This window comes from Sycon ciliatum, chromosome 10 (assembly GCF_964019385.1).
Source record: "Sycon ciliatum chromosome 10, ocSycCili1.1, whole genome shotgun sequence".
Taxonomy (NCBI): domain Eukaryota; kingdom Metazoa; phylum Porifera; class Calcarea; order Leucosolenida; family Sycettidae; genus Sycon; species Sycon ciliatum.
In genome coordinates, this window is record NC_088652.1 from 19,096,127 (window position 1) to 19,109,968 (window position 13,842).

Genomic DNA, 13,842 nt, shown 5'->3' on the forward strand with positions numbered 1-13,842 from the left:
TTCCTATTTTGAGCCCTGCATCTGGACGAAGGATGCAAGTGTGGTCTTCAGCCCGATTGACAGCGGCGCCTATCTCCAGATAAACTTGTAATGGAACAGGATGGGTGCCTTGAGTACTGCCCTGCATTCGTCATGCACGTATTTCGTCATGATCACTGCACACTATTGTACGTGTAGTACATCTACCAGGCCAGATCCAATCCGGGTAAGTGGGTCGGGAAATAACTTCAAATAAGTATTTTCAAATGAAGTGAGCATGAGTATGAGTGTTTCTGATTAATTTTGTATCGACTATATCAATTTGTCCAGGATTACCCCCCCCCCTCCCCCCCCCCCCTCCCCAGTAAATCCTACGCACAGCGATTAAAAACATACCGGTAAAACACAGGCCCACCGGTCCGGTTGGTCAGGTTATTACCGGACCCACTTTTCGGCCGCCAACACTTGTTTCCTACTGTGGAGGGCATGTGTACCCGCCACATCACACACAAAGTATGAACGGCCATGATACAATCAAGAACTGCTTCCGGTGGTCCTGAAACATACCCCCCTCTTGAATATATTCCCGAAGCAGCAAAGGTTGTTCGAGAGGGTGTGTAGTTCTGACACCTCTCACACCAATCCATGGTGTTTACTGTCTTCCTTGCATGTACGCATGTACCGTAATCTTGTGCATATAAGGCCATGGTCTTATAATCGAAAAGTCGTTGTTTTCGGTCCTTTCACAAGTGCATGTTCGTTCGATTATAAGACCATGGTTTTATATGCGAGAGACACACATCGCATCGACATGTACATGTGCAAGTACGCATATTATTGGTTAGTGCCAGTACAATGTGACCATGATGAACCTCGTGTGGTTTTGTAATTTCATTCACTTATAAGTGCATGTTCTTATAAGCGAGAGTGCTCTTATATTCGAAAATAAGAACATGTCCCTAAATGGACTCAGATGGAGAGCCAAGGTTTAATTTATACAAAAGACAAAGACCAAGGAACTACAAGTTGCGCTACACTGTCCACTAACACCACCAGTTACTAAACAATCAGCTCATGCGATAACATTGCACGGCACTGACCGCCGGTATTGACGTTCTACAACTAACTGGCTAATAGCTCTAGCACATCTTGGATGCGCACTCCAACAGCCTTCCAACTTGGAAGGTCCTAAGTTATAGAAATAACATCCTCCTAGCCAGTAAGTTGTAGAGCGTCAATACCGTCGGTCAGTGTCGTGCAATGTTATCGCATGAGCTGATTGTTAAGTACATGTAACTGGTGGTGTTAGTGGACAGTATAGCGTAACTTGTAGTTTCTTGGTCTTTCTCTTTTGTATAAATGTCCTTAAATGCGCGAGATTACGGTACATGTACACCGTTTGCACGAAAACACGCCATTATTTATAACTTTCAGGCCTTTTCTGGAGAACAGTACCATACAATTGCATTTTTGCTACATGTTTTTATACATGTTCCTTAGAACTTCTGCTAAAGAACTAATTATCCGGTGAATTGGTGTTTGTTATATCAGGAGTTGAGTGCATGTGCGTGGTGGGGCCCTGTTAGGTCGCAAGTACTCGCAGGCGACCCAGTGAGAAGGGCAGAAAAAAAAGTAGCCCAATTTCCTCAATTTTAGCAGAAAAAATATCAACTTGTCATGTAGTGCCATCAAGAGTCCATAAACAAGAGTATGCAGCTGTGATCTCTTTTCTATTGGCCAGATGTGCGGTAGCTGCTTTCATTACATCATTCAGCTGCAGTCCGCACACTGCGGAAAATCGAACACCACACTTCCCCTCTAGTTTGAAATGAACTTTTGTGTTGAACTGGAGTTCACCATGTGAAGTTCATCCACCGTCCGTAGAGGGCTCAATTATTTTTTCAATTCACGTGCCCAAACGTTAGAGATCGCGCGGGTACTCGAACGAATCAAGCAAAAACATATGTGCTGGTACGAGAGATTCTGGGTTTGAGTGCATGAGCGCAAGGCAAGTTTTGTAATGAAGGCAGTGCGCCACGCGCGGACCCATAACGACAGTTTCATACTCTTGTTTATGGACTCTTGGTGCTTCTGATAAACGGCTCTGCTTCAGAACAGTTTTGAGCACAAAGCCTTTCTGGCTGAAACAGTGAATGCTATGTTCTCGGGTGCATACTGTAGAATTTCGCAGATATTCTTCTGATCTTACTAAGTAAAGTCACAAGCTGTTGGATGGACGTATACGAGGGCATGTGCTTATAACATACCTATGCTGATCGAGGTATGCATCAGCAAAAACACAGCAAGTATTGCTAATGACCGTAGTTTGCTAGTTTCCCTTTTCAACTCCCTCGACTGATGAATAAAGGACTAATAGAAGGACTTTTTTAAAGATCACTCATAACACACACAATGACGTGACATATACGGTGTCTGAACTGCAATTAAAAAATAAAATAAATTCTCCATCAATATTTCGGCCCTGGGCCATCATCAGGATTGAATAAAAGGACTGTAGTCTGTATGTTTACAATCATGGAGGTGTAGCATGACTTTATGGCTGAATCACGCCCTGCGTACGAGGGCATAAAAGTCATGCTACACCTCCATGATTGTGGTTCAGGTTTGCACGCATGCAGTAAGTCATTACACACAGTTTTCCAGCGTCAGTTAGGATCAGTTCACCTTGTCTACACATCAGAACTATTTCTGAGGCCAGATCAACAAAGTACAGTTGCGCTCGGTGAAATCCGGCCCGAAGTGCATAACTGGCGCCCAGTACTGATGCGGCCCTTGACGCCCTCAAAGTCGTATAAGTGCTAGTGTGCACGTGTGCTGTATGAACTGTGCATGTGCTGTACTCATACGCATGCATGCTCACACCAAAGTGTAAAAACCGTGCCAAACAAAGACAAGTGTAACATTCATTTCAGCTCAGCACAAGTAAAGAAGACGGAGATCGTTTCGAAGCAGTTTATTTCATACACAGAGCAGCAGGGCTTCAATATTTTGTGTGGCCACCGTCTGCTTCGATTAGGGCTTCAACACGACGTGGCATTGACTCCACGTATGGGGAAACAGTGTCAGGAGCCAACGAGTCCCGCTCCAGGTCCAGTGCCTGCACCAGCTGGTCAGCATTCTCGCAGCGATGTGGAATTATTTTCTTCTTGAGAAGAGCCCACACATTCTCGATTGGATTCATGTCCGGCGAGCAGGGAGGTTGAAACAGGATATTGGGTACTCCGCTATCGAGAAGATCCTGCTGTGCTTGAGCTGACGTGTGGGAGGTAGCATTGTCGAGCTGCAAGGACCAGTCGTTTGCGAAGAATCCGATGCCACTCGGTACAATGTCGGCTGCCATTCCTTGGGCGAACGTTGCTGCATTCCACGTCGGAGCACAGGACACATGCCCAACGGGTCCGAAAAGTGAAATGGCCCCGAGAACGTGCCCCTTTGCTGGATAGCGTGGCGCCTCGACTATTGGCTTGTCGTCCCGCGGGTACCAGGATATAACACGTCCGTCAGGACCCAAGGCAAAGCATGCCTCGTCTGCAAAGACAACGCGGTCAAAGTCAAACTGGCGATGCTCAATTCCCCATACTAGCCGGCTGTTCTTTGCTGCTTCTTTCAGAACAAACTTACGCACCGGCCGCCCGAACCTGTAATTATTCCATCTGAGACTTCTGCATACCATGCTGGGGGCTGCGAATAAGGTAGATAATCCGAGAGTGTAGTGGTGATCAAACTGAACAGTTATCTAATAAAGTAGTACAGCACTTGAAATCGAATGTTACTGTAGCACCGGAGAACCTTGCACTTCCAAAATCGATAGGCTACTGTTGCTTCTGCTGCTGATGTTGCTGTTGAATCTGAGCTGGCGGAGGCTGCTCCAGCTGGGTGAGCTCCAGCTCCGATGCAGTCTCCAGAAAGGAGTCGATGTCTACCTCGTCCGGCTTGAACATGTCGCCTACATTGAAAATCGAGTCGATCTCTTTGTCACTGAAGATCAGAGCCGGTGTGAGATGTGTGAAGATCGGAGCCGGGGCGGGGGGCATTGGAGAGGTTTTACGAGTCTTGAAACTGACTTTTTTCTCGTTTTGGCTGTGCTGTTGACCATGTGTGTGCCTTGTAGTGCTTAAACAGCCCTGACGGTATCCATGACCAAGGACACTAGCAGCATTCTAAGATGTCCACTACCGCTGTTCACGGATGGCGTGGAAGATGTCCACTGCTGGTGTTCAAGGATAGCATGGACGATTTCCACTGCCTGTATTCAGTGATAGCATGGAAGATGTCCACTGCTGGTGTTCAAGGATAGCATGGGAGAAGTCCACTGCTGGTGTTCAAGGATAGCATGGGAGATTTCCACTGCTGGTGTTCAAGGATAGCATGGGAGATTTCCACTGCTGGTGTTCAAGGATAGCATGGGAGATTTCCACTGCTGGTGTTCAAGGATAGCATGGGAGATTTCCACTGCTGGTGTTCAAGGATAGCATGGGAGATTTCCACTGCTGGTGTTCAAGGATAGCATGGGAGATTTCCACTGCTGGTGTTCAAGGATAGCATGGGAGAAGTCCGAGAAGAAGCATGCTGACTATGTGCCACCTTGTCATGTGTATTGTCCAGTATATGTAATATTGATGTGTACACTCCCCGCCAGCTCTTTATATGTAAATTGGTTGGTGCGAAGCATCGACGATGCTCCTCCTTTGCTGATTAATTGTGCAGCAAGAAGGGGCCACGGGTGTGTGCCCAGTAGCCTAGCTCTGAGGACACTGTCCCGGTAAGACAGGGGTACTGGGTTTGAATCCTGCCTGTGGATCCTTCTTTTGCAACAGTTTGGAGTGAGTGTGAAAGGTCTAACTCCTGCCTGGCCTTGCCAGACCAACCACTCCCCATAGGTATGCGCCCCGAGCTGTCTCCCATGCCACCTCCTGCCATCTCCACGGCTCTCTGTTTTCTCTGGAGCCTGGTGCTCTTTTCTGCTAGTGTGTTTTGTTGCATGTAGTAGTTACAGCAAGTAACTACTGTAAACTCATGCCAGATAGAAGAGAAAGAGAGGGTTGAATGTGACATCATTCTTTATAGTCTCGATTCACGCTACTCGCAGTAATCGTATACTCTTCTCTCTTTTCTATGCCGTTTTGCTATCAGTATTACGGGCATGTATATGGTTCTTCTGTCTGATTCGTTTGCATGAAAGGAGATCCAACTAACGTTAGCGTATTAATCCTGCCCGTATATGTGCGAAGATAACTGATTGCGGAAGTACTGGTCTTTTGTGAAGAGAAGAGGATATTGGATTATATGCGGAGAGGTTTCTGGTGAATGGTCTTGGGACACGGTGGAAGCTGTGACTGGTCTTGGATATTTGTGACTGTTCACAGGGCCCTGATTGGTCACCGAGTCCTACACAGGTCGATCTTTCTTCACACTAAACGGTTTAACAGTTTAGTGGAAAGAGAGAGAGCGACTTTTATGTGGGCTTGAAAGCCAGGTTGGTTTGTGTGGGCACAGGGAGGGTTGTATCCTACCAGCCAGCCTGCACAGTACAAGTAGTTTCGCAGGAAGTGCAAGTTTCCCATTTTCAACATCCCAAACTTATGGAGGACGATGGTTCACTCACAGCATGGTTTTCAACAGACCGGCAACTGGATGGCTGTATTTCTTCACACGTCTACATTGCTTTTGCACCATATGCAATTCGAAGCACCCTTTAATTTGGAAAATAGTGGTTTCATAACGGTGCTAACTTCCAGGCATGAGCTTACTTTTGGACCTGCTTGTATTGTAAGCTGACTACTAGTACAACAGAACGGTCGATAACGAAGGGAGAACTTATTTCAGCATGTACATGATAGTACTTATTTTGCTAATTCTCACCGTAAATTGATTACGGGAGTAGCGTACTCATCAACCCAATACACACCAGTCTTGTTAGAACCAGCAATGTTGCTGCACTGAACACTTTCGATCCCTTCCCATCAGTCCACCATGGACTAATGTGGTTTGCATTGATGCATAGTGCATACCCTGTAATTATGTACTTCCAAAAATGGACACACTTCCAATTTGTCTGCAAAGTATGTTGACGTCCACGGTAGAGTGTACGCAGGGGCTTTTGACAGTGAATAAGTATAGGGTTGGAGCTGATATAAAAATGAAAGCGAGCCTCATGATGATTGACGCCAAAGGCCCGGACATGGATAATTTCCCCTTCCTGGGGGCAGTGCCGGGCCATGCGGAGTAGCAGGCGCAGCCAGCGGATCCAGGTGTGAGAGCAAATCTTTGCGACCCTAGTACAGAAACTGTGCGATGATTTCATGTAATTCTCCTGCACAATGGTGTTCGTTATATCCGGAGTCGACTGTATTCTGTTTGAGGGTTAGGATGGGTGTGAAAATGTGTGGAGGGTATACAAAATTCCCAAATATATGATGGGCACCCAATGTTCGGTGGGTATCTTCAATTCATATTGTCATCATCCAAATGTATGGTGGGCATCCGACTACTTCCAGAAGTATATTTATGCAGTCATGCAAGTGTTAGGCAGGTATTGAATATACTATCAAGTACGGTCGCCACCCAAATAACTCAACGTTGGCCATCTGAATGTACAAGAATATGTGACTGTAACGTTATTTGTGCATGACTTATGAATGCAAGTGTCACTCCTGACACAGACTACACATAGTGCAGTTTCAGAGCATGGTCATGTATAGCGCCAGCTACTACAATAGACATGGTTAGCATTTTGCCGTTCACCCTAACTTCGACCGTCGGCCGGTACCGTTTTTTGTGTTTTCTTTTCAAGATATGATTAGCATTTCGGTTTCTGACACTTTTTGACACAGCAATCGGCTTGTGACGTCACCCTAGTTGAAATCCCATCGTTTCGTTCTCCCGGTAAACAGAGCCTTCTATCGTCGAAGCGATACCAAACCGACGGTATTTTGGGTGCTGGGACGAGTACTGTTGGATTTAGCGTAAACGGCAAAATGCTAACCATGTCTAATTTGAATGCGGACAAGCCATTTTTACCTAATCCACTATGTGCTTCGGCCCAGATGCATCTTTAAAGGGGAAGTTAAGGCAAAAATTAAAATTTCACCAGTTGTAGTCTTCGGGGTGCTGAGTCGAATGGTCTTGGTCCGAGAAAGCTGAGACGCTCCCTTCCTACTTGAATCCCAATCGAACTCGCGCACTTCCACCGAAACTGGGTGACTGCGCCCTACTAGATGGGGATTTGTATGCAAAATGTCACTAAAAGCGCCATTTCGTTCTTATAAAAGCACGGATGACCGCGAGTGGCCCATATGTTGTAGTCTTTTGGACGCTGAGTCGACTCGTTTTGGTCCGAAAAGGCTGCGATGCAGCGTTCCTCCTTTATTCCCAATCGAACATGGTTGAACAAGCGGTCACGTGCTCCTGGGTGCCCAAATCACCTGGTCACCACGCCAGCAGGCGACAACTTTCACACCAAGGTTCAACTCGAGTGACAGGACTGCACCCAAAAAAGGTCAAACAGGCTAGTAAGTTGTACCCTGCAGGCACGGTGACCAGCTGACTGGTGTACGCAGGAGCACGTGACCGCTTGTTCAACCATGTTCGATTGGGAATAAAGGAGGAACGCGGCATCGCAGCCTTTTCGGACCAAAACCAGTCGACTCAGCGTCCAAAAGACTACAACATATGGGCCAATTGCGGTCATCCGTTCTTTTATATGAACGAAATGGCGCTTTTAGTGACATTTTGCATACAAATCCCCATCTAGTAGGGCGCAGTCACCCAGTTTCGGTGGAAGTGCGCGAGTTCGATTGGGATTCAAGTAGGAAGGGAGCGTCTCAGCTTTCTCGGACCAAGACCATTCGACTCAGCACCCCGAAGACTACAACTGGTGAAATTTTAATTTTTGCCTTAACTTCCCCTTTAACCCTTATCCGTCCGACCAGTCAAAAATCTACGACTATCCGTCGATCAGTAAATCCATCATATCTCAGTCATTTCTTGACCAAATTCCACGATCGAAGGGTCTATCGCCATAAGAAAACACCAGGCTATCGTCTCGAACAATCGCCGAAGAGCTACGACACTCCCTTGCAACGATATCGTCCGCCGAAAGTAAAATCACGGCAATTGCGATTTTTATGCGCTCGGGAACATTTCAAAGTCAGATTTTTCTTTTTTGCATTACAGTTACGTCACCAAGCGCATGCTCATGACATAAAAACCAAATAAATGTTCTGTACACAAAAATTCAAAGTCCAGCGATGGAGGAGAGTGAAATGGCGAGACAATTTGGATTCTGCCCGCAGATCTGGCGCTGGGGCAAGTTTGGCAAGTGGCGGCGCTCGACTTGTGGCTTTATAGATGTCTAATGTGCGCTCTGTGCATTCGTCGCGGACGGACCTTTCCAAGAAGCGCGAGATCATGGAATTCGGCCAATGGAGACTAAAGTTATGATAATTTCAAGGTAAAATATGTCGTGAAATTGCAATTTGGGCCTGCGCAGTGATTTTGTCGGACGGATAAGGGTTAAGGTACCGCAGAACTGGAACTAGAACAGGTATAACAAGACTGTGGCTCACCTACTGCAAAGCGACAGGGAGACCTCCGGGATTTTTCCAAAAACAATACAGTAAAATCTGCCAAGGCGACCCTCTGTCCTAAAGGACCACTACAACCAATTCCAAGGGATGGCATTGATAGTCAAATGACCCTGGATTTTCTACTTGAGAATGTACAGTCAAATCTGCCGTTAGCGACCTCTGCTGTAGGCGACCATCTACCGTTAGCGACCGATTTTCCGTGCACCGACGGTTTCACATACAAACTGATCTGTCCAGAGCGACCATCTGCTGTGCGCGACCAGCGACCGCGATTTCATGCATGATGGCTGCATTCAAATCTGCTGTAAGCGACCGCAACCCAGGTTCAGTCACGTGCGAAGCTGTACTTGCCAGTGCGCTGTCTTGCAAGTGTGATCGACTGGCCCTGGCCTGTACTGAGGCTGCGCTGTAGCTCTCAAGATTAGCCCTGGCATGTGCACTATTCTTGGGTTTGTGCACCCCTATATTCTATTATATCCAATAAAAATCACATTCTCATCGATTTGAGTACATGGAAGCATACATGTATATGCATGCCCGGTATGCTGGATTTACCATACATCTGCCGGATTTACCATACATCTGCCGTAAGAGACCATCTGCCGTAAGAGACCGCTTTTTCTTGCACCAAGTGGCGGTCGCTTACGACAGATTTGACTGTAGAAACCTGTTTTGAATACAAGCCTGATTTTAAAGATACACCGTCAGCACATAAACCTGGTTTACAGTTTTGACATACATGTACACAGATATAAATCTGGCTTTGGAAAATTTATTTTTCATTGCTACCCGGTTCGGCCTCATTTCCTCTGTGCTGCGCTGACGAGTCTACAAAGGACGAAACAGTTCTGTCCTCAGATTGAGTGTACATAGATAGATGTGGTTCGAATACAAGCCTGACTTGAACAGAAGCCTAGCACTGACATTGGCTTCTACAGGAACAAGCACAACTTTTTTACGCAACATTACGGGTGTCCGAAATGTGCCAGGTTCATTTCCAACAACGCTTGGGGTTGGAGAGATTCTGAAGCTTGTTCTTTTTAAATTATTATTATGGTCATCATCTGAATGTATGATGATCATCTAAATGTATGACGAGGAACTGAAAGTACAGTGAGGATCCGAATATAATGGCGAGCATCTGAATGTATGGTGAGTAACTGCATGTATATGTATGGTAAGCATCAGAATGACTGTATGGTGCATGGGTATCTGAATGTATGGTGAGCATCTGAATGTATGGTAAGCATCTGAATGTATGGTGAGCATCTGAATGTACATGTATGGTGACTCACTGTGCATCTTAATGTATGGTGGGCATCTGAATGTATGGTGGGCATCAGAATGTATGGTGGGCATCTGAATGTATGGTGAGCATCTGAATGTATGGTGGGCATCTGAATGTATGGTGAGCATCTGACTGTATGGTGGGCATCCGTGAATGTATGGTGGGCATCTGAATGTATGGTGGGCATCCGTGAATGTATGGTGGGCATCTGAATGTATGGTGGGCATCTGAATGTATGGTGAACATCTGAATGTATGGTGAGCATCTGAATGTGTGGTGGGTATCTGAATGTATGGAAGGTATCTGAATGTATGGTGGGCATCTGAATATATGGAGCGTGTGTCAATGTATGGTGGGTATCTGAATGCATGGTGGGCATCTAAATGTATGGCTGAGACCTGAAGGGATATACAAAATGTATGAAAGGTATACAAGTGTGAGGTGGGTATCTGGATATGCAGTGCCCATTTGAATGTATCTAGTGACGTCACAAACAAAAATGGTGGACCATCATTAAAAATTTGGCGATAGGTTTGTGGCAATTTCCAGTTTTTGAAAAGCCAGACCAAAATTTACTATTTTGTTCCAATTTTCTATTTGTGCCCCTCCCTCCCATTTTGTAACTCATTTCCCTTGGGTGACAGGTGTTCCGTTCCATCTGGGCTATGCATAATGCAGATCAGAAAAATGGCTCTCCAGTGGCAGCATTGAGCAAGGAAATTGGGCTAATAATTCTGCAAAAGCCACAAAGTCAGAGCCATTTCTCTATCACTGCAGAATGCATTTTTTTAGTCCCCTGTGGAGATGCTGGTGATTCCATGACGTCCTTGATTCAGCGGAGACGCAACCATCCTGCATCGGAAAACTCTAGATTGACATGCAACACATCAAAATCAGCGCTTCATTCTTGGTGTACATGTACGTCATAGCAATACAATTGCCTCCAGTATCACAGTGTGCACGTGTCTATACCATGAATAAATCATATGATACAATTCTACATCATTTCTGGCAACCTCTTTCCATTGGCGGGTGTCAAGCAAATATCTTCGGCCTTAATCATCAACAGCGCCCTTATAGTCCACTTTGCCTATAACGACACTCGGCGGGCATCAGACAACTGTCCTTTTATTCGCGAAGTGTCCTTATACCTGAAGTCTCATTATATATATTACAGTTAGATGGGACTTTGCTCTGGGCATGGAAATTCTGTCGTTATTCGCGAATTCTCGTTATAACCGCAATCGTTATGAGCGAAGTTGACTGCACACTTGATACATGTTCCGTGTGCATTGCATTTGTGCCTGAACTGCTGTTTTGGCAATGTCGGAAAACAAAATTTCAATCGAAGTGAGCAGGGTAAGAGGCAGCCATTTACAGTCGTGGCCAAAGAAATATGACCCACGAGTTTCCATTTCCATTACATCATGCACAGGCAGGAAATCCCATCCGATGGCGGCATGAGCCTTGGCGCGCTGCTTTCGGCACGTGGGTCGGATTTCTTTTGCTACGATTGAAGATGCGGTAGGACTATTCAGATTCACGCCCTTTGTTACATGGCGATTTCAGTTGAATAACGACCTGCTCCGGTGCAATTAGTGCACATCTATATTTCAAAAACATTGCACAACTCCCATTTCACTGCGGTCTGAGGCCATGTGCAATAAGCTCGTCGGAAGATATTGCAAATGTCCCTAGCTGAATTGTATGAAGGCCGATCCTATTCAGAGGGACGTTTTTAGTTTTTGTTGTTGTTGCAAATGAACATTGATACTCGGGATATGTGAACAACCTGGCCCAAAATTTCAAAAAAACTGTAGAGCAAAGTTGCCGCCAAGTTAAACTGCAAATGCAAGCACACACCACCACGTTATATTTATTATTTACCTTGTAGACATTTGGGATGGAGGCTTGTGTCCACTGCCCCCACCCCTAGCGATAGCGCAACCGATCGCATCAAGGGTAGCTAGCAGTGACAATGTTGACGGGTGTTGATCCACTGTTGGCGTTGATGTACCTTATGCAGAGGTTGAATCAAATGTGGACATGGGCATTAGTCACACAGCAGGCATTTTGAGGAGGGAAGACTTTCAAGCACATGCAATATGGGGGAAGGTTGGCCAGAAATCATGGGTGCTTGACAAAGATCGTGCGCAGGGTGAAAAGGGGTAACATAGATCTACAAGGGCCAACTAGCCGAAGCAAGCAGGAAGGAGCCCAATACAAGCAAGCATCCAGAGACATGATATAAACAATGCCAATTGCAGCTTTTTTGCTGTTTGCTTATCTCACCTCCCCATCACCCACCCATATTGAGCACCTTCCAACACAGTCGGCAATTCTGATTCAAGGACACAAATGAAGTTTGACTCCATGTGCACACCCCAACCCCGACAAGAATATGGTAAATTGCAGTGGGGTCTGCTTCAGGCAAAAGAACTCCATGCAAGGGGTATAGACATGCACACACAACACATGCAATTCTGACGCACCTTTTTGTGAGGTATACATTACCAACTGGCAACATGCCGCCAGGTTTAGAAGGCTTGGATGAGATTCAGCATGGCTCCATGACGACCTACCTGGGTGGTGGTGAGCAAAACATAGGACAATCGCTCAGTAGCACAAGCCCATGCAACAACGGCCTAACGTGGCCACTGCTGCATGGAAATTCACTAGACTGAACAGCTACACTCCCTTATGCATGTACTAAAATGATGTCATGCACGGGTCAATGGACTGGAGCATTGAGAAGGCACCCAACACAAGCAAGCTACTGAAGACATGGAATGAACAATGCCAATTGCAGCGGTTTCTTTGTTGTTTGCTTATTTCACCTCCCGACCAACCACCCATGTTGAGCACTTTCCCAAGACCTCGGTAAACCAAATTGAAGGAAAGCAGTGCACCTCCATAAGACTGGACTGCTTGCATTCAACTGAACCCTTAGAAAAGAAGGGTGAAGTAAGGCAAGAGTTGTAGCCATGCACTATGATTACATACATAAAATTAGTATACAAACCAGGATATATTTACCAAAGATGACGGCGACGGAAGAGCCTTGAACTGGTCGTAGCGTAGCGTTTGATGTTGAAGAGATGACCTACAGGGTTAACCTGACCCTGATCTATGCCTAACTAACCCAGAGCTACCCCACTGCATGCACCCAGGACCAATCCATTGCATATCCCACGGACCAACCCTCCCCATGCACCAATGGTCAACCCATTGCATACACGAGGTTAAAGCCCTTGCAAGAGGGAAAATGGGTTTACAAACACAATGTGGTGTTGTAAAATACACCAGGTACAGAACAACATAGTTACCAAAGACAATGATGGTAGGTCCGCGCCTTGAACTGGTCGTAGCGTAGCGCTGGATGTTGAAGAGATGACCTACAGGGTTTACCTGACCCTGATCTATGCCTAACTAACCCAGAGCTACCCCACTGCATGCACCCAGGACCAACCCATTGCATATCCCAAGGACCTGGCAACCCTCCCCATGCATGGGTGTGGAAAAGGAACAGCATGCATAAATTATCAGATAAAACTTGAAAGTGAATAGATGAAGTGCTAGGGTAAGAATATACGTGGAGAATAGTTTTATGGAAATTGATGGAAGTGGAATGGGTTGATGTTACTGCCCTGCATCATCTGGCTGCTTCTTTGGTCCAAGCCAGGAACTATGTAGTTCCACTGCAATGTTCGGCAGTGTGATGGCATCTGTTTGGGGTGAAGAGCAGTCATGCAGGTACAACTTGAATCAGGGATTGTTCTGTTCAACACAAGTGTAGGAATGACATGAAAGGGCCGAGTATCAAGCAAGCTCAGTTTTATTGTTCTTTAATATACAATCAAATGCTGTTTACTTACTGTGTATTCCTTCTATAGCTTTGTGATAGCACACATAGTCTGCACGAGTTACATTTAATTCCTGTCCTTCATTCAGAAATCTATGAACTAC